At 35.8% G+C, this 19,976-nt stretch overlaps 1 pseudogene; it reads left to right on the plus strand.

Moving 5' to 3' along the window:
• The window catches only part of LOC116881141, a 35,791-nt pseudogene extending 16,069 nt beyond the window's left edge, over window positions 1-19,722 (plus strand).
• Window positions 19,723-19,976: the final 254 nt, after the last annotated feature.

Below are 19,976 nucleotides of genomic sequence, written 5' to 3' on the forward strand. Positions count from 1 at the left end.
ATCCAGCCCCTACAGACTTTGTGATATAAGGATTTCTTTTTATAGTCAAAGGCATAATGATCATTCCACTAAACAACAACAGTAGCGTCTTATACTTACAAAGCATTTTTTTCGGTTTGCAAAGTGCTTTCATGCATTAACTTGAATCCTCACTACTATATCAGGGGATATTTATGGCAATAATTATTATGTTCATAAGGAAGATAAAGAAACTTAGGCTCAGAGAGCCTTTGGTCATCTAGATAGTGCTGTCTTAGCACTGTCTAATGAAACTTTGTGCAATAATCAAAATGTTTTATGAATTTTCCTTGTGGTAGCCACTAAGGATATGTGGCTATTGGGCACTTGAATGTGACCAGTGAGAATGAGAAACTAATTTTTTATTTTACTTAATTTTAATTAACTTCTATTTAAATTATTTTATGTGGCTAATGGCTTCTCTATTAGACAGTGAAGATCTAGAAATTACATTTTCATTTTCTTATTAATCTATCTTTTTTCTTTTCACTTTGCATTAAGTCCTCTAATTTGACCCATACTCTGCTTGAAATGTCTTTTGTATCTCTCCTTTACTTACCATTTTAATTTCTAATAACTGATTCAGATCACAAACACTGTAACAGCCTGCAAGGTGATCTCCATTTGTGCAAACATCTTCAAAAAAAGAAGCCATACTCAGAATACATAAACAGATATTTCTGCAGAGAAGACATACAGATGGCCAGCAGACACATGAAAAGATGCTCAACATCACTCATCATCCAGGAAATGCAAAGCAAAACCACAATGAGATATTATCTCACACTGGTCGGAACGGCTAGAATCAAAAAGACAAGAAATAGCAAGTGTTGGCAAGGATGTGGAGAGAAAGGAACACTTGTGCACTGTTCATGGGAATGCACATTGGTGCAGCCACTGTGGGAAACATTGTGGAGGTTCCTGAAAGAATTAAAGGTAGATTTCTGTATGATCAAGTAATTCCCCTACTGGGTATTTATCCAAACAATACAGAAACACTAATTTGAAAAGATATTTGCATCCCTGTGTTTATAGCAGTATTATTTACAATAGCCAAATTATGGAAATAATCTAAGTATCTATCAATAAATAAATGGATAAAGAAAATGTTCGCGCATGTGTGTGTATATATATGGGGGGGAATATTATTCAGCCATAAAAAAGAATGAAATCTTTCCATTTGCAAAAACATAGATGGATCTAGAAGGTATTACATAAAGTGAAATAAGTCAGAGAAAGATGTATATCATATGATTTCACTCACATATGGGATATAGGAAACAAAACAAGTGAACAAGAAAAAAGATACAAGAAAAACAAAAAAACAAAAAACCAGACTCTTAAACATAGGGGACAAACTGGTAGTTATCAGAGGGAAGGTAGGCAGGGAATGGATGAAATAGGTGCAAGGGACTAAAAGCACACCTATCGTAATGAGCACTGAATAACATATAGAATTGTTGGATCGCTATATTATATACCCAAAACTGGTATAACACAGGCTGTTAATTATACTGGAATTAAATTTTTAAAAAAGAAAGAAGCCATAGTTCTAACAGCTGTCTTCAGCCACCATAATGCTGCATAACAAATAATACATCAAAAAATTTAAAATGTAAGCATGTATTTAGCTCACAAGTCTTCAGATCGCCTGAGGATTTGGATGCCTTAAACTGAATTGAGATGAGTGGTTTTACAAGTCTCAGATGGCTTCATTCATGGGTTTACAGCCAGCTGGGAGATGCTGATCTTGGCTTGGCTCAACTGGTGGTGGCTCTGTTCCACTCATATTTCATCTCCCTCTTGCAACCGATGAGGGAGATGCAATATTTTGTTCCAGGGGTGGTAACAAGGGTGAACTAGAGCAGATAGAAGCACAAGAGATCCCCTGATGCCTAGGCTTAGAACTCCGCCAGAATCATCTCCATGCCATTCTATTGGCCAGAAGAAATCATCTACCCAAACATGCAATCAGGAAGCAGAGAAATAAACATTGCCCACGCTGTGAAGCCAGTGCAATAGTCCCAAATAAAGGGGACATATTCAAGGAGGGGTGAAAATGTCATGGCCACAACACTTGTTTATGTCTGTGTATTCCTTGCACTTCCTATTCCTCATTGTAGAAAAACAATATCAGGATGAAAACATTTCAAAATGAAAATAACATCACCTGAAGATATCAGTTCAGTATTCACCAAGTCATAGTGGTATTGTGTATGCTTATTTGTTTCATGATTATAGTACAGTAAGGGGTTATGAAACAGACATGAAGAGTTCAGAAATCATTAATCCATATGTTCACACACTACAATCGCATCTCTGTCATTCTGCCACCCAAACAGTGAGTCTCTTTTAAAAACCTATTTCTAATAAAAAATAAATGTATTTCTTGGGCTCTTGATATCACATATTCTTTGAATGTAGAATGCTCAAATTAATCTCAACCCCTTAGTGATACTGTTTTTCTCTTCCTCTAAAATATTATTAAACAACAACATCATATATCATGTACATGTCAATTTTGGGGGGGATCTTTTTAAACTCTTAAAAACTTAAATTAGAATAATAAAATATATGAACAGATCTTTATTTACCCTAATAACAAAGTTAAAATCTCTTTCTGTTCCTTTTTCTCTTGGGATTATATATAGTTTAAGCTAGAATTTTCAAGCTTAAATTCTTCCTTAAATATTTTCTCTTTTAACTAGGGCTCTTAGGAGTCTTATTGAACTACGTGTTTATGTATTTTCCATCACATTTTGTCACATCTACTTGAGTGTGAAGGAAAACTTTATGACAGATCTATCAATAAGCAGCTTTTAGCATAAATCTGAAGCATATTTTAAAATTAGTTGCCTACTTAACCATAAATGAAACATGTTTGTGTATGTTAAAAATAATTAACATTCTTAAAAAGAATCTTAAGTTGTGTCTTTATGACAGTTTAGGGAAAACTTAAAGAGTTGATTGCTAAAGAGCTGTCACCATACAGAAACAGGAGAAAGGATAGGTGAGAAAATTCTAGCACAGAGTTATCTAATAGGAGGGCTTGGAAATGGGGTGTTTCATGAAGTCTATTTTCTTGTTAGTTGTGTTTCAGAAGAAAACTTGTTTAATTCTTATTGAAAATGGTGGAAAATTGTATTCGTTTGAGTTCTATAAAATAAGTACAAAATAATTATTCTTTGGTTTAGTTATTAGGGTCCCCCTTTGTACATTTTTATTGTTGCAAATAGAATGAAATAGTAAATCAAATTATGCTGAAAGAATATTGATATCAAGACATCTTTGGAAATGCTTACTTTTAAAATAAATTATTGAGGGGTGTGGGTGGCACAATAGGTAAGCATCCGACTCTTAGTTTCAGCCCAGTTCTTAATCTCAGGGTCAGGTTCCACAATCAGCACAGACTCTGCTTAAGACTCTCTCTCCCTCTGCCCCACAATCCCCCCAACTTTCTCTCTCCCTCTCAAAATAAATAAATATTTTAAAAAATAAAATAAATTAGTGAAAAAAATAATATTTTTGTCTTCATCATTCTCTAAAAGTAAAGGAAGAATAATTTAATTTACTAAAAACCTGGGTGCTTTCCACTGAAATTTTACCCAAATACTGTTGAATATAAAGTAATTATTTTAACCTGAATGAACTAGAATGAATGACAATAATGGTTTCTTTTATAACTTATTTCAGAAGAAATAAGACATCTTTGTAGATGAACATAATAACTAGTTTCTAGTTTCAAAGACATATGAAGTACATCAGAATTTTGGGCATGAGAGTTGACACTGTGTTCTACATGTGATTCAGAAAGAATTGGACATGTCTGGAAAAAGTATAAACAAGGTCTAGCACAATTCCACTTTCTGAGTCTTTTGGGGAAAATAATTATGACAGGATGAAGTGGGAGTAGTAGAATGGATTGAATCATGGATTTGAGTTCCACTCCCATGGGGAAAGTGTGTGTGTGTGTGTGTGTGTGTGTGTGTGTGTGTACGTACATGCCTATGGATCACAGATTAAGCTAGGATTTGCTCATTTGACTTAAAAATTGTTTTCTTTTTTTAATCTTCTCTGTTAGGTTTTTATAAGTAACGTTTCCTTTCATTTGTATGATTTAATTAATGTGGAAAGAAATTAAATTATGCCATGTGATAGAAATTAAATTACGCCATGTGATAGAAATTAAAAAGCAGGAATTCTTACTGAGCTGTGCCAGCCCCATCACTGACGGTTTGTTAGCCTCCTTGAAGCTCTGTCTCCTTATCCATAACCTACTTTTGAGTGGATTACATGTAATATACATCAATTATCTCAGACAATTGTTAAATAAATATTGATTGTTTTGCCATATTTTTTGAGAGACAAGTTTCTTCTGCATTACTGTTTTTAATATAAGAAATTACTCAAATCTTGGCCTCCAAAATTTGGTATGGAATTTGATTTTCTGAACATCTAGCCACTGATATCAATGAATTTTATGGCGGAGTTGGTAAAATAGGAAGTGATTCATGATAAAATTGAGCACAAAAATATAAGATCTTATGTAGTGAGAAGCTGGAAGACCATCAATAGCATGAAATCATTTTAAGTCAGACTAGACCAAACACTTAGTAAAACACTTCTGCTGTGTCATATAAAGAAGTAAAGGTTTTGGGAAAATTATACCCCCTGTATAAAGCCAATACGTTTCTTACAAAAGTAACTATGAAATTGACTTCAATAAGGTGACTTTTTTGCACAACCATAAATTACTTTGTTCAAAACCACTACAACAGTTAATTCTGTTTAAAACATGCATTCGACATAGGAAGCAGAAAAAATACATCATATGTGATATTTTTAATTAAGGTTTTTCCATTTTAAAAATAGACATGCTCTAATTATGGAAAATACAAAAAAAAGTACTAAAAATTTTAAGAAGGAAAAAAAATGTCCCATGAGGCAAACACAATCACTATTAAGACTGCAGCTTTTATGAATTTGGTAGATTTTTCTAACCAGTCTTTCCTTATATAATTATTAAAATATACTTATTCTCTAGGTAGATGTTTTTCTTCCTTTCTTCTTTCTCTTTTGCCTTCTTTTCTTCTTTCTCTTCTCTTTCTTCACCTCTTTGTCCCTCTTCCAGTTTCTTCTTCTTTCACTGATCATTGAAAATTTTGTCAATTAAAAATATTGTTGTGTATCATAAAGTCAGAAACCACAATTGTCTCAGACCTATGTGAAATTACACTTAATATAAGCCAATTCCAGGTACCAAATTGTAACTTAGAAAATCTAACTTTTCTTTCAAAACCATTAAAAACAATAAAATACTTAAGAATAAATTTAACCAAGGAAATTAAAGATTTACACAATAAAAATTATAAGATTTGATTGAAATACAGAACATTTTTACTATGTTAAGCATAACATAAAAGTACTGTTTACCATCTTCTAACAATCCATGGCCACTGTCTAATACCATTTGTAATGAAGGGAAGATTTTAAAAAGGGAAAAGAAAACCAGAATTTGTGGTCTGCCTATCATGTGCCAAAGTTTCATGATCACTATGGAGCTACTTAAAATTTTCACTGGCCTATATGTATTTTGACATATATTTTACCAGAATACAGAATAAGGAATATTGAATAAAGAATAAAAAAATCTCTCTTTATTAGAGAGATAATAAAGGTAACCTTTATTAAGCACCTACGTGTCCAGATCCTTTATAAATATAGTTTGTGTGTGTGTGTGTGTGTGTGTGTGTGTGTGTGTATACATATTTTTTTTCCATGATTAGAATGTTGGAATGTGTTCTTTGTTTCTACATCTTTGTTGAAGTTACTCTCATCATGGGCATGAATTGCCAGTCACTAAATCTTTCCATACTTTTTAGTTCTCATCAATACTGAACACTTTATGTATGGCATTTTGATTACACCCACTCCTTTAAAAAAAAAAATTGCCTCTCTTTTCATGATGCCCTTCTTTTCTTGGTTTTCATTCCTGCTTTCTGATTATTTTTCCTTAATTTCCTTGATGATGTGCTCTTTCTCTTCCCACTCCTTCAATATAAGAATTCAGCAATTGCAATCTTCTTTACACTCCAAATATTATCTCCAAATAAATCTGACCTAACAAAAAGTTGCAGCATTAATCTGTATACTAATGTCTGGAAAATATGTATAGAAAGCTCTACCTCTCCCTTCAGTTCATTTAGTAAACTACTTACTACCTACTACCTACTGGACATCCCAAAGGAATTTTATATTCAACTGTGTCTCGAAAGAACTCATTATTTGATCTCAAGAAAACCTCCTGTATTATTTATCCCAGAGTCTAACATGACCATACTCAATGATTCAAGGTTGGAATTTATTTGTTATTTTCCAGGTCTCCTTTATTCTCATGTCCACAGCCAATAAACCAAAAAGTCGGTATGATAGAATGTTACCATAACCTTCTATCTGGTCTCATGGAATATTTGTCATCTTTAAAATCCATTCTCTAAATGCCTTCAAAACAAATATTTCTAAAACAAAACAGGTCAAACTACTCCTTCCTTGAAAATAATCATTGGCTTCCTGTTATCTGCAAGTTTGTTAGGATAAACTTAACAAACTAGAACCTAGTTTGAAGTAGTGTTTGACTACATCTCTAGATTTGTGACCTCTAGATACCAATTTGCTTGTGACTACATGTGCCTTTACACTTTCTGCCCGTTCTGCTCAGGATGCATCTGTATGTAAAATGTTATCCTACACAAAAATAGTTATTACCCCTTTCTCTGAGAGTTTCCACTTCACTCTAGTACTTCTGTGTTTGACGTTATGATATTAGCACATTATCTGGTCCAGCAACTATGGTTATTAGTTTACATTTCTGTTCCTTTCACTTACTTCATAAAGCAGCAGTACACAGTGCAATGTATAGCACATAGTGATGTTCAACAAATATTTTTTGAACCATACTGAAATTTCATCAATTTCTGCAAATATGAAGGGAAGAAGATATTTCTTCATGGTGCTATAATAATAACTGGTTGTCACTCAAATCAATGACAGTTATAATTCAAGCTAATTAAAGGCCATGATGAATCGAAGCAATCAGTTCCTACCAAGTATGTTCATTCAATTGGTTTGTCATGCTAAAAACATAACTTCATTTTAGTTGAAAAAAAATCTATGATTTCAGAGGAGAAAACTCATATTGTCTTGATTGTTTGACATTTTCTGGTAACTCTGATGCCATTTAAATAGACCTTGAATGGCATGGCTTATCCTACTTTCCTTTTTTGCAGCAAAGAAACACGGAATGACTGGAATACCCTATCATCTAATGTTTTAAGGTAATTATTTAAGGCCTGTAGCTGTCATTGTAATACTGAACTTCCTTCCTCTGTTACCCAGGAGAAGGACACTGACATTCATCACCATGCTGCAAGGTGATGTTAGCTTGCAAGTGTCATGTTCAAACTTTTAAATGTGTAATGTTTAATTTACCTTAGTTTGCTTTAGAAATATTTTATACTTAATCCCTTATCTTCAACTTAGACAACTAATTGCTTTTGAAAAATTACACAAGTCAATTTCATATTTCACTATGTGGTAAATGCTGATAAGTAACTGTCATTTATCAATGATACCCAGCTCTACATTAAAATTTTTCAAGACTTAATACTCTCGGTAACAGTTGTCTTTGGTGATGCTCAAATTAAGTATTGAAGTTGAGCTATATAATAAACTAGATTAAAAGTACAAAAATGGAGACTTTTATTAGGATGAAAATAAGAAAATGATGTATCTAAGTATATCACATATACTTAGATGGAATAAATGTCTTTACATGGAAAAGTTGTCTTTACATGGAATAAATATTTCACACATAAATAAAATGATGGTTACCTTTACTTGAATGACCAAAATGAACCAGTCTTGTTTATTAATAGTTACCTGTTTTTTTATTATTTTGCTTCTTGATAAACTAATACTATACTTACAACATTTAATTTTTTTAAGTGCAGTTATAACTCTCTACACAGATTTTTAACCAGTATAAAAAATGAGACAGAGGGGCGCCAGGGTGGCTCAGTGAGTTAAGCCTCTGCCTTTGGCTAAGGTCATGATCTCAGGGTTCTGGGATGGAGCCCTGCATCAGGCTCTCTGCTCAGCAGGGAACCAGCTTCCCCCCTTCTCTCTGCCTGCCTCTCTACCTACTTGTAATCTGCCAAATAAATAAAATCTTTAAAAAAAATGAGACAGAAATGCAGCTGAAGAACAACAAACTGATGTTGCCAGAGGGAATTGGAGGTGGGGAATGGGGGAAGGGGAGTGGGAGATAAAGGCTTCCAGTTATGGAATGAATAAGGCATAGCAATAAAAAAGTCCAGTAAGAGAATATAGCCAATGGTATTGCAATAGCATTATATGGTGACAGATGGTAGTTACATTGTGGTGAGCATAGTATAATGTACAGAAATATCCAGTCACTATGTTGTACATCTTGAAACTACTCAAGAATTTATGTCCACTATACTCACATTTTTTAAAAATTTAAATAAAATTAACAAGGCTGATCCTAAAAAAACAATATGTGAAGAGATTATATAGAATATTACCTAGGAGTGGATTAAGTGCAATTTTAACCTACATAAAACAGTTCATTTTGCTTTTGTTAAGACTTCACTCATCTCACCATGAGCAATATAATAGGCTTCTCTAATTTCCCAATACTAGACTTCCAAAGTCAGCTCAGAATTGGATATTGCTATAATAGATATTTAATAAGCAAACCTTAGTACATCTTTCTGTTTAAAAATCTTTGATGGCTCTCTATTGCTTATATAACAAAACTGAAATCCCTTATCATAGACATAAGGATCTTCAAATACTTCTACAGTTCACCTTTCTAAACTAATCCCTATTCTTCGTTCCTCCCTAATAAGAATAAGACTCCCAAATGTTGAATTTTCTTGACCATTTTCAACCATAATATATTTTTCTTCCTCTTTTTTCTAGTACAACTGACATACAATGGTACATTAGTTTCAGGTGTATAACAAATATGAAGGTTCCTCAAAAAAATTTAAATACCATATGATTGAGTAATTCCACTAGTGGATATTCACCCAAAGAAAACGAGAACAATAATTCAAAAAGATATACGCAAATCTATGTTTATTGCAGAATTATTTGCAGTAGCCAAGATATGGAAAGAACAGAAGTTCCCACTGATAAATGAATGGATAAAGAAGATGTATAGATGTATAATGGAATATTATACAGCTATTAGAAAGACGAGGTTGTGTCATTTGCAACAGCATGGATGGACCTGGAAGATACTATGCTAAGTGAAATAAGTCAAACTGAGATATCAATCATATGAATAATCTAAAAAACAAATGAATAAACAAGCAAAAAATCAGAACCAGATCTACAAATATAGAAAACAAACTGATGGCTGTTAATCATAATCTATTCTTATTTATTCACCTTTATTTTTTTTCTCCAAAAAGAAAAGTATTCATCTTTCTCAATCATTTTTCCCAAATGGTAGCTCCTTTGTAAAGCATTTGGCAACATATCCAGGCAGATCAGTACCACTTTCTGATCTGCCCACACCACTTTTGTCAACTATCAGAACATTTATCTTCTTATATCATAATGGCTTTATTTTTTTTATTTTTATTTAATTTTTTTAATTTTTTAATAACATATAATGTATGATTATCCCCAGGGGTACAGGTCTGTGAATCGCCAGGTTTACACACTTCACAGCACTCACCACAGCACATACCCTCCCCAGTGTCCATAACCCCACCACCTCACCCTACCCCCTTCCCCCTGGCAACCCTCAGTTTGTTTTGTGAGATTAAGGGTCTCTTATGGTTTGTCTCCCTCCCGATCCCATCTTGTTTCACTTATTCTTTTCCTACCCCCAAACCCCTCTACATTGCATCTTCCCTTCTTCATATCAGGGATATCATATGATAGTTGTCTTTCTCCAATTGACTTATTTGGATAAGCATAATACCCTCTAGTTCCATCCACGTTGTTACAAATGGCAAGATTTCATTTCTTTTGATAGCTGCACAGTATTCCATGTATATATATATATACCACTTCTTCTTTATCAATTCATCTGTTAATGTACATCTAGGTTCTTTCCATAGTTTGGCTATTGTGGACATTGCTGCTATAAACATTTGGGTGCACATGCCCCTTCGGATCACTACATTTGTATCTTTAGGGTAAATACCCAGTAGTGCAATAGAGTAGCTCTATTTTCAACTTTCTGAGGAACCCCCATGCTGTTTTCCAGAGTGGTTGCACCAGCTTGCATTCCCACCAACAGTGTAGGAGGGTTCCCCTCTCTCCGCATCCTTGCCAGCATCTGTTATTTCCTGACTTGTTAATTTTAGCCATTCTGACTGGTGTGAGGTGGTATCTCATTGTGGTTTTGATTTCTATTTCCCTGATGCTGAGTGATGTGGAGCACTTTTTCATGTGTCTTTTGGCAATCTGAATGTCTTCTTTGCAGAAATGTCTGTTCATGTCTTCTGCCCATTTCTTGATTGGATTATTTGTTCTTTGGGTGTTGAGTTTGATAAGCTCTTTATAGATTTTGGATACTAGCCCTTTACCTGATACGTCATTTGCAAATATCTTCTCCCATTCTGTCAGTTGTCTTTTGTTTTGTTGGCTGTTTCCTTTGCTGTGCAAAAGCTTTTGATCTTGATGAAGTCCCTATAGTTCATTTTTGCCCTTGCTTCCCTTGCCTTTGGCAATGTTCCTAGGAAGAAGTTGCTGCAGCTGAGGTCAAAGAGGTTGCTTTCTGTGTTCTCCTCAAGGATTTTGATGGATTCCTTTCTCACATTGAGGTCTTTCATCCATTTTGAGTATATTTTCATGTGTGGTATAAGGAAATGGTCCAGTTTCATTCTTTTGCACGTGGCTGTCCAATTTTCCCAACACCATTTGTTGAAGAGACTGTCTTTTTTCCATTGGACATTCTTTCCTGCTTTGTCGAAGATTAGTTGACCATAGAGTTGAGGGTCTATTTCTGGGCTCTCTATTCTGTTCCATTGGTCTATGTGTCTGTTTTTGTGCCAGTACCATACTGTCTTAATGATGACAACTTTATAATAGAGCTTGACGTCTGGAATTGTGATGCCACCAACTTTGGCTTTCTTTTTCAATATTCCTTTGGCTATTCGAGGTCTTTTCTGGTTCCATATAAATTTTAGGATTATTTCTTCCATTTCTTTGAAAAAAATGGATGGGACTTTGATAGGGATTGCATTAAATGTGTAGATTGTTTTAGGTAGCATAGACATTTTTACAATATTTGTTCTTCCAATTCATGAGCATGGAACATTTTTCCATTTCTTTGTGTCTTCCTCAATTTCTTTCATGAGTACTTTATAGTTTTCTGAGTATAGATTCTTTGCCTCTTTGGTTAGGTTTATTCCTGGTATCTTATGGTTTTGGGTGCAACTGTAAATGGTATTGACTCCTTAATTTCTCTTTCTTCTGTCTTGTTTTTGGTGTAAAGAAATGCAACTGATTTCTGTGCATTGATTTTATATCCCGACATTTCACTGAATTCCTGTACAAGTTCTAGCAGATTTGGAGTGGGGTCCTTTGGGTTTTCCACATATAGTATCATATCATCTGTGAAGAGTGATAGTTTGACTTCTTCTTTGCTGATTTGGATGCCTTTAAATTTTTTTGTTGTTGTTGTTGTCTGATTGCTGAGGCTAGGACTTCTAGTACTATGTTGAATAGCAGTGGTGATAATGGACATCCCTGCTGTGTTCCTGACCTTAGTGGAAAAAGCTCTCAGTTTTTCTCCATTAAGAATGATCATAATGGCTTTTTTGTTCATTTTTATCCTTGGGCTGTGAGTTCCTCGTACTTCTTCTGGTACCTCTTGTGCCAAACATGTAAAAAATATTCAGAAAGTGTTTCTTGAATACATACATGTATAAATAAATGAATGAATGGATGATTTATACTCTGTATGTGTGTTCCAAGAGGAAATATGGAAATATGTCTCATGCAGAACACAAGGTTCCAACAAGGATTTATTAACAAAGTGAACCTTTACCAAGGTTTGTCATAAGGCATAATGAAATAATCTAGATACCAATCAAGCTCTCACAACCCTAAGCTCAACAGGACAAAGAGAGAGAATAGTACCTGGAAACAAGAAGGACAGAGATTCATGTGGAGTTAAATGTCTTGAGAGGAGTAATGACTCTCAATCAAGGGACAGAGTCCTGGAGACCACACCAAGGAAATTAACTATGGAATAAGTACCCTGACTCTATTCTATTGATTCTCTTTAGTCTCTTGGTGGTCCTTAAAGGCAGATCTGAACTAGAAGCCTCTTAGAGACTTTTAATGTAACTCATCTTTATTTGTGCTCCAGTGATGATCAACATGGAAAAGGATGGGGAATAGTTCTAGAGGGGCAAATGGAGACATACATGTATGACATATATGTTTCAAGGTATAATATATATATATATATATATATATGTATACATATATATAATATATGTATAATATATTATACATAATGTCATCTTGAGGGATAATCCAATGAATGTTATCTTTCCACCCTGCCAAGGTTCTGAATAAATTGGGACTTAAAACTTACCTTTTAATGAGGAAATTGGGAAATCAAACTACTATTCTTCTTGTTAGAAGAGGCTAGATTGAGGAATGTGACTTTAAGTTTATTTTCGAAATAGGTTTGCAAATACTAAGTCTTAAATCTGAAAGACTTACTCATTTACTCATGATGATCTAAACTGGGGTGGTCCTATGTGGTACACATGTGGTACAGCAGATTCTATGCTCTTTTCAGGCAAAGTGATTCCAAAAGAAAGAAGGACAGCATTAAGCAAGAATACCTAGTTATTCTTCTCAAATTTAGAAATCAGAAGTAATAAATGCTGAGATGCGTACCCTATAATTATGCAAATTCATGTGTAATATGTATCATGATTGTTTTCTCTCCTCATTCCAGACTCCCAGCCATCAAATGGGAAGAGAAAAACTCCTTAACTTTAGAAGAACAAAGGAAGTTGTAAAGGAAAAAATGAGGCATGGCACCAAAATGGTAGCAAATCCCACCTCAGGAAGCTGGGAGGTAGAATGTGTGTCCTCTGCCATCAGTAGTCATTCTCCTGACCAAATCTGCTTCTGACAGATTGCTGAAATGGGCATCAACAAACCAAAGAGTTTTGGAATTGCTACCTCTATTCTACAAGTCCTTGTCAACCTTAGGATCAAGAATGATCCCTATCAATATTTAACTTGGATTGATAAAAATCAACAGATGATGTCAAACATAAACATTTGGATGGATCTGAAATGTGAAGTTGTAACTGGGACACAGTATTGTAAAAGGGCCTGGTTCTGGCACTCCCAAGCAGATGAGCTTTAGCCGCTCCCTGCTGACAAAATCCAAACGCAGAGAAGCAAGTGGTGGTGACACCAGAAAGAAATTTATTTCCATGAGACCAGCACGGAAAGACAGCAAGCAGACTAATGTACCGAAGACAGTCTCCAAAGTGCTGAAAATACTTCTGGATTTATATAAGGAAAATATGGGACAAAGGTCAGTGGGTGAGTGTAGCTGAGCAGTGAAGGTCAGATCTGTCATAGCTGTGGATCATTGCCATGGGGTCAGTTACACTGAGTCTGGCTGGCTCAGAGCAGTCCCTATCAATTGAGTGGGTAGTTTCAGTTCCCATCATGGAATGCTTTGCCCACTGGGTCCTTTGCCTGACTTAAAAGATAAGCAGAAAAGAACTTAATTAGAAAGTACAGACTGAGGTCAAAACGGAGGTAGTCTTCCTTCAAAGTCACATCTTCAGAACTCCAGCTAGCCCAACCCTGATCACTCAGCCTTGTCAACAACACAACTTACATTTAATGTTACTGAGAAATTTTAGACCCTGAATACAGTATCATGGTGATGTTGTAAGTAAAGGAGGACAGACACAGAGAAAGAATCCCTCCTCATTGAATTAAGAGCAGAAAAAAACATATATTGACTTTTAATGATACACTTATCTATATAATACTAGAGTAATGTATCTGGAAGAGATTATGCTGAGTGAAATAAGTCAAACAGGGAGAGCCAATTATCATATGGTTTCACTTACTTGTGGAGCATAAGGAATAACACGGAAGACACTGGGAGTTGGACAGGAGAAGTGAGTTGGGGGAAATCAGAGGAGGAGACAAACCACAAGAGACTGTGGACTCTGAGAAACAAACTTAGGGTCTGGGAGGGGAGGGGAATGAGGGGTTGGGTGAGTCTGGTCGTGAGTATTATGGAGGGCTCATATTGCATGGAGCACTGGGTGTGGTGCATAAACAATGAATTTTGGAACACTGGGAAAAAAATAAAATAAAATTTAAAAAATATTTGGAAGGACATAGTCTAATTTTTTTTTTATTTCTTTTCAGCGTAACAGTATTCATTGTTTGTGCACCACACCCAGTGCTCCATGCAATCCATGCCCTCTCAAATACCCACCACCTGGTTCCCCCAACCTTCCACCTTCCCACCCCTTCAAAACCCTCAGATTGTTTTTCAGAGTCCATAGTCTCTCATGGTTCACCTCCCCTTCCAATTTCCCTCAACTCCCTTCTCCTCTCGATCTCCCCTTGTCCTCCATGCTATTTGTTATGCTCCACAAATAAGTGAAACCATATGATAATTGACTCTCTCTGCTTGACTTATTTCACTCAGCATAATCTCTTCCAGTCCTGTCCATGTTGATACAAAAGTTGGGTATTCATCCTTTCTGATGGAAGCATAGTTCTCCATAGTGTATATGGACTACATCTTCCTTATCCATTCGTCCATTGAAGGGCATCTTGGTTCTTTCTACAGTTTGGCGATCGTGGCCATTGCTGCTATAAACATTGGGGTACAGATGGCCCTTCTTTCCACTACATCTGTCTCTTTGGGGTAAATACCCAGTAGTGCAATTGCAGGGTCATAGGGAAGTTCTATTTTTAATTTCTTGAAGAATCTCCACACTGTTCTCCAAAGTGGCTGCACCAACTTGCATTCCCACCAACAGTGTAAGAGCGTTCCCCTTTCTCCACATCGTCTCCAACACATGTTGTTTCCTGTCTTGCTAATTTTGGCCATTCTAACTGGTGTAAGATGGTATCTCAATGTCATTTTAATTTGAATCTCCCTGATGGCTAGTGATGATGAACATTTTTTCATGTGTCTGATAGCCATTTGTATGTCTTCATTGGAGAAGTGTCTGTTCCTATCTTCTGCCCATTTTTTAATATGATTGTCTGTTTTGTGTGTGTTGAGTTTGAGGAGTTCATTATAGATCCTGGATATCAACCTTTTGTCTGTACTGTCATTTGCAAATATCTTCTCCCATTCTGTGGGTTGCCTCTTTGTTTTGTTGACTGTTTCCTTTGCTGTGCAGAAGCTTTTGATCTTGATGAAGTCCCAAAAGTTCATCTTCGCTTTTGTTTCCTTTGCCTTTGGAGACATATCTTGAAAGAAGTTGCTGTGGCTGATATCGAAGAGGTTACTGCATATGTTCTCCTCTAGGATTCTGATGGATTCCTGTCTCACCTTGAGGTCTTTTATCCATTTTGAGTTTATCTTTGTGTACGGTGTAAGAGAATGGTTGAGTTTCATTCTTCTACATATAGCTGTCCAGTTTTCCCAGCACCATTTATTGAAGAGTCTGTCTTTTTTCCGCTGTATATTTTTTCCTGTTTTGTCGAAGATTATTTGACCATAGATTTGAGGGTCCATATCTGGGCTCTCTACTCTGTTCCACTGGTCTGTGTGTCTTTTTTTATGCCAGTACCATGCTGTCTTGGTGATCACAGCTTTGTAGTAAAGCTTGAAATCAGGTAACATGATGCCCCCAGTTTTATTTTTGTTTTTCAACATTTCCTTAGCGATTCGGGGTCTCTTCTGATTCTATACAAATGTTTGGATTATTTGCACCAGCCCTTTGAAAAATACTGGTGGAATTTTGATCGGAATGGCATTAAAAGTATAGATTGCTCTAGGCAGTATAGAAATTTTAACAATGTTTATTCTTCCAATCAAAGAACATGGAATGGTCTTCCATCTTTTTGTATCTTCTTCAGTTTCTTTCATGAGTGTTCTGTAGTTCCTTGAGTACAGTTCCTTTACCTCTTTGGTTAGGTTTATTCCCAGGTATCAAGATTAGAGCAGAGATCAAAGAGGTAGAAATCAGAGATACAGTAGAACGTATCAATGAAACTAGAAGTTGGTTTTTTGAAAGAATCAATAAGATCGATAAACCATTGGCCACACTAATCCAAAAGAAAAGAGAGAAAGCCCAAATTAGTAAAATTATGAATGAAAAGGGAGAGATCACAACTAACACCAAGGAAGTAGAAACAATCATCAGAAGTTATTATCAACAGTTATATGCCAATAAGCTAAGCAACCTAGATGAAATGGATACATTCCTGGAAAACTATAAACTCCCAAAATTGAACCAGGAAGAAATTGACAACCTGAATAGACGGATATCTAGTAACGAGATTGAAGCAGTGATCAAAAACCTCCCAAAAAATGAGAGCCCAGGACCTGATGGATTCCCTGGGGAATTCTACAAAACTTTCAAAGAAGAAATAACACCTATTCTCCTGAAGCTGTTTCAAAAAATTGAAGCAGGAGGAAAACATCCAGACTCTTTCTATGAAGCCAGCATTACCCTGATCCCCAAACCAGGCAAAGACCCTACCAGAAATGAGAATTTCAGACCAATATCACTGATGAATATGGATGCTAAGATTCTCAACAAGATCCTAGCAAATAGGATCCAACAGCACATTAAAAAGATTATCCACCATGACCAGATGGGATTCATCCCTGGGCTACAAGGATGGTTCAACATTCACAAATCAATCAATGTGATAGAACAAATCAATAAGAGAAGAGAGAAGAACCACATGGTCCTCTCAATTTATGCAGAAAAAGCATTTGACAAAGTCCAGCATCCATTCCTGATTAAAACGCTTCAAAGTATAGGGATAGAGGAAACATTCCTGAACTTCATAAAATCTATCTATGAAAGACCCACAGCAAATAGCATCCTCAATGGGAAAAAGCTTGCAGCCTTCCCGTTGAGATCAGGAACACAACAAGGATGCCCACTCTCACTACTCTTGTTCAACATAGTATTAGAAGTCCTAGCAACAACAACAACAACAAAAAAAAAAAAAAGAAGAAGAAGAAGAAGTCCTAGCAACAGCAATCAGACAACAAAGAGAAATAAAAGGTATCCAAATTGGCAATGAAGAAGTCAAACTCTCTCTCTTCGCAGATGACATGATTCTTTATATGGAAAACCTAAAAGACTCCACCCCCCAAACTACTAGAACTCATACAGCAATTCAGCAATGTGGCAGGATACAAAGTCAATGTACAGAAATCAGTGGCTTTCTTATACACTAACAATGAAAATACAGAAAGGGAAATTAGAGAATCGATTCCATTTCCTATAGCACAGAGAACCAGTCTAATTTTTTAAACACTGAATAGTTATAATACTGACATTATATTTTAAAATTATTATTTGCCTATCTGCCTTTTTTATTTGATTTATATTGAAAATGTATTATGTGTGTATTTTGGGGTCCTGCACCCAATTCCAATGTATTCAGGGAATTTACCTTCTATGCTACCACCTAAGCAATGTTCCAGACACACCAGCAGGGTTTCCTACATTCAACTCAATTCTGAACTATCTACCCAAAGACAGCATCAGATTCCACAGAGTCACCCTACAAGACTATCCTGCTCCCACTGCAGAAAACAGTTGCAAACCCAGGTTATTACCTATGCTTTCGACTGATGATCTATAGATAGGAGATTCCAAAGCTTCCCAGCTTGGGTTTGATCTAGCTAGATGCCTCACAGAACTCAGAGAAACATTTTACTTACTGGATTAACAGTTTTTTAGAAAAGAATATGATAAAGAATATGGAGGAACATCCAGATGGAGGAGGTATATAGAAAAAAGTATATGGCAAGAGGTGCAGAGCTTCCTTGTCCATTCTGAGCTTGCCACGCTCCCCAAATCTCCACATATTCACTAGTCCAGAAGCTCTCTGAACTTTCTTCTTTGGGTTTTTAACGGAGGCCTCATTATGTTAGCATGATTACTTAAATCACTGGCTTTGGGCAATTGATTCAACATATAACCCCTCTCCTCTCCCCAGAGGTTGGGGGGTGAGGCTGAAATTTCCAACCTTCTATTCAAGGTTGGTTCCTCCTGTGACAAATCCCCATCATTAGCTTCTTTCCAAATGTCACCTCATTAACACAAACCCAGCTGTGGTGAAAGGCTTGTTATGAATAACAAGATACACATTTCACTTTTATGGTTCTGAAGTTTCTGCCCTCCACCTGAGGGCAGAAACTGAAAACAAGAGACTACATAGTATGACAAAAGATACTCCCATTGCTCTTATTGCTCAGGAAATTTCAAGTGTTTGGGGAGATGTGAGCCAGAAACTATGGATAAAGACCAAACACATATTTCTTGAAAATGTTATCAGCAAAGCTAATGTTATAGCAACATGCCTAGGGGCTATAAATCATAATAACACATTGTGTAATTTTTTTATTTTAAGAAAATCCCATTATTCTCATTGTAATGGCACCTCAGAGAGAAATTATGGTTTATCCCTTATACTGTCAGACTTTATAGAATACACAAAAACATTGGTAAAATTTTATATAATTTCAAAAATAGGTATAGTTATCTGGGAATGGGCCTGAAATTTCAAAACTGTGAGTTGTTTACTTCATCCTCAGATTATTTTTCCTAGAAAAAAAATCTTTTGATTGGCCATTTCAGCTAAACACTCATTAAAGACTCTTTTCAGAAATGAAAATACTTGAGACAATTTCATTCTGACATTGTGTAATGCTTTGTAATGGGTAGCCAGATCTGATCATCTGTTGATAATTTCCCTTATGTAATAAGTGCTTCTTTATTGCCAATGGTTTGAAGTCTCCATCCCTGTCTATTAGTGCATAAGTTCTTGCAGAATTAGACCTAGTCTGTTTGAAGAGTTGTCTAGGGTAGATGGAACATAGAGATGGGGGAAGTGCCATAGGGAAGTAAAAGGTCTTGCCTTCACTTTGCCCTGTAAGAGAAATGGTGCCAACAAAAAGGCTGGAGCTTAGGACAGCATGATTTAATCTGGACTTCCCATGGCTCTCACATGCTGTATTGAGAGAGAATGCATAAACTAGACTTTAAGAATAATAATATGTTTAATCTAAAGTTTACAAGAGTGCCAAAGAACAAAAGCCAGATGTCAGCAGATTGAGTGAGGTTTGCCTAGAAAAAGGAATATGTTGATAGTCTCCCAGCATAGCAACCTACAGTGACACACATTGTGAACTGTAGACATCATTTCTATTACTCTGAACATTCAGTGAAGTCAAGTTGAAAGTTAGAGCTTGAACTTTCTATTTGCACATAGAATTACAAATCCATCTCACCTAGGCTTGAGCTAGATCCTTTTCATGAGGTTGGAGTGGTAATGACAAGAACAGTCATCAGTGAAGGACAGCTGTGCCTGAAGAGTGGTGATACCACCACAGCCATCATTAGGACAGCCAGCATTGTGGCAGCATGTCTGGGGGCTGAGGCAGAATAATGTGGGAGACTTATTTCTGAGCACTCATGTGACAGCTATCTGTGGAGCTCTTAGAAATAGCTAGAGGACATGTTGAGAGATGCTAATTTCTGTCATTCAAGCACATAAGGATGATGACTTAGAAATTGGGATATTTAGAGTTATTTATTATGATGTGTGGTAGTCATAAACTGGTCAGGCCAGAGAACATTTGGGTTACATAAACCTCATTTGTTATGCAACACAGGCTATATGAACTTCTTTTTCATTTTTAT

Source organism: Lontra canadensis, unplaced genomic scaffold, assembly GCF_010015895.1.
Source record: "Lontra canadensis isolate GAN:19392208 unplaced genomic scaffold, GSC_riverotter_1.0 scaffold1, whole genome shotgun sequence".
Lineage (NCBI taxonomy): Eukaryota > Metazoa > Chordata > Mammalia > Carnivora > Mustelidae > Lontra > Lontra canadensis.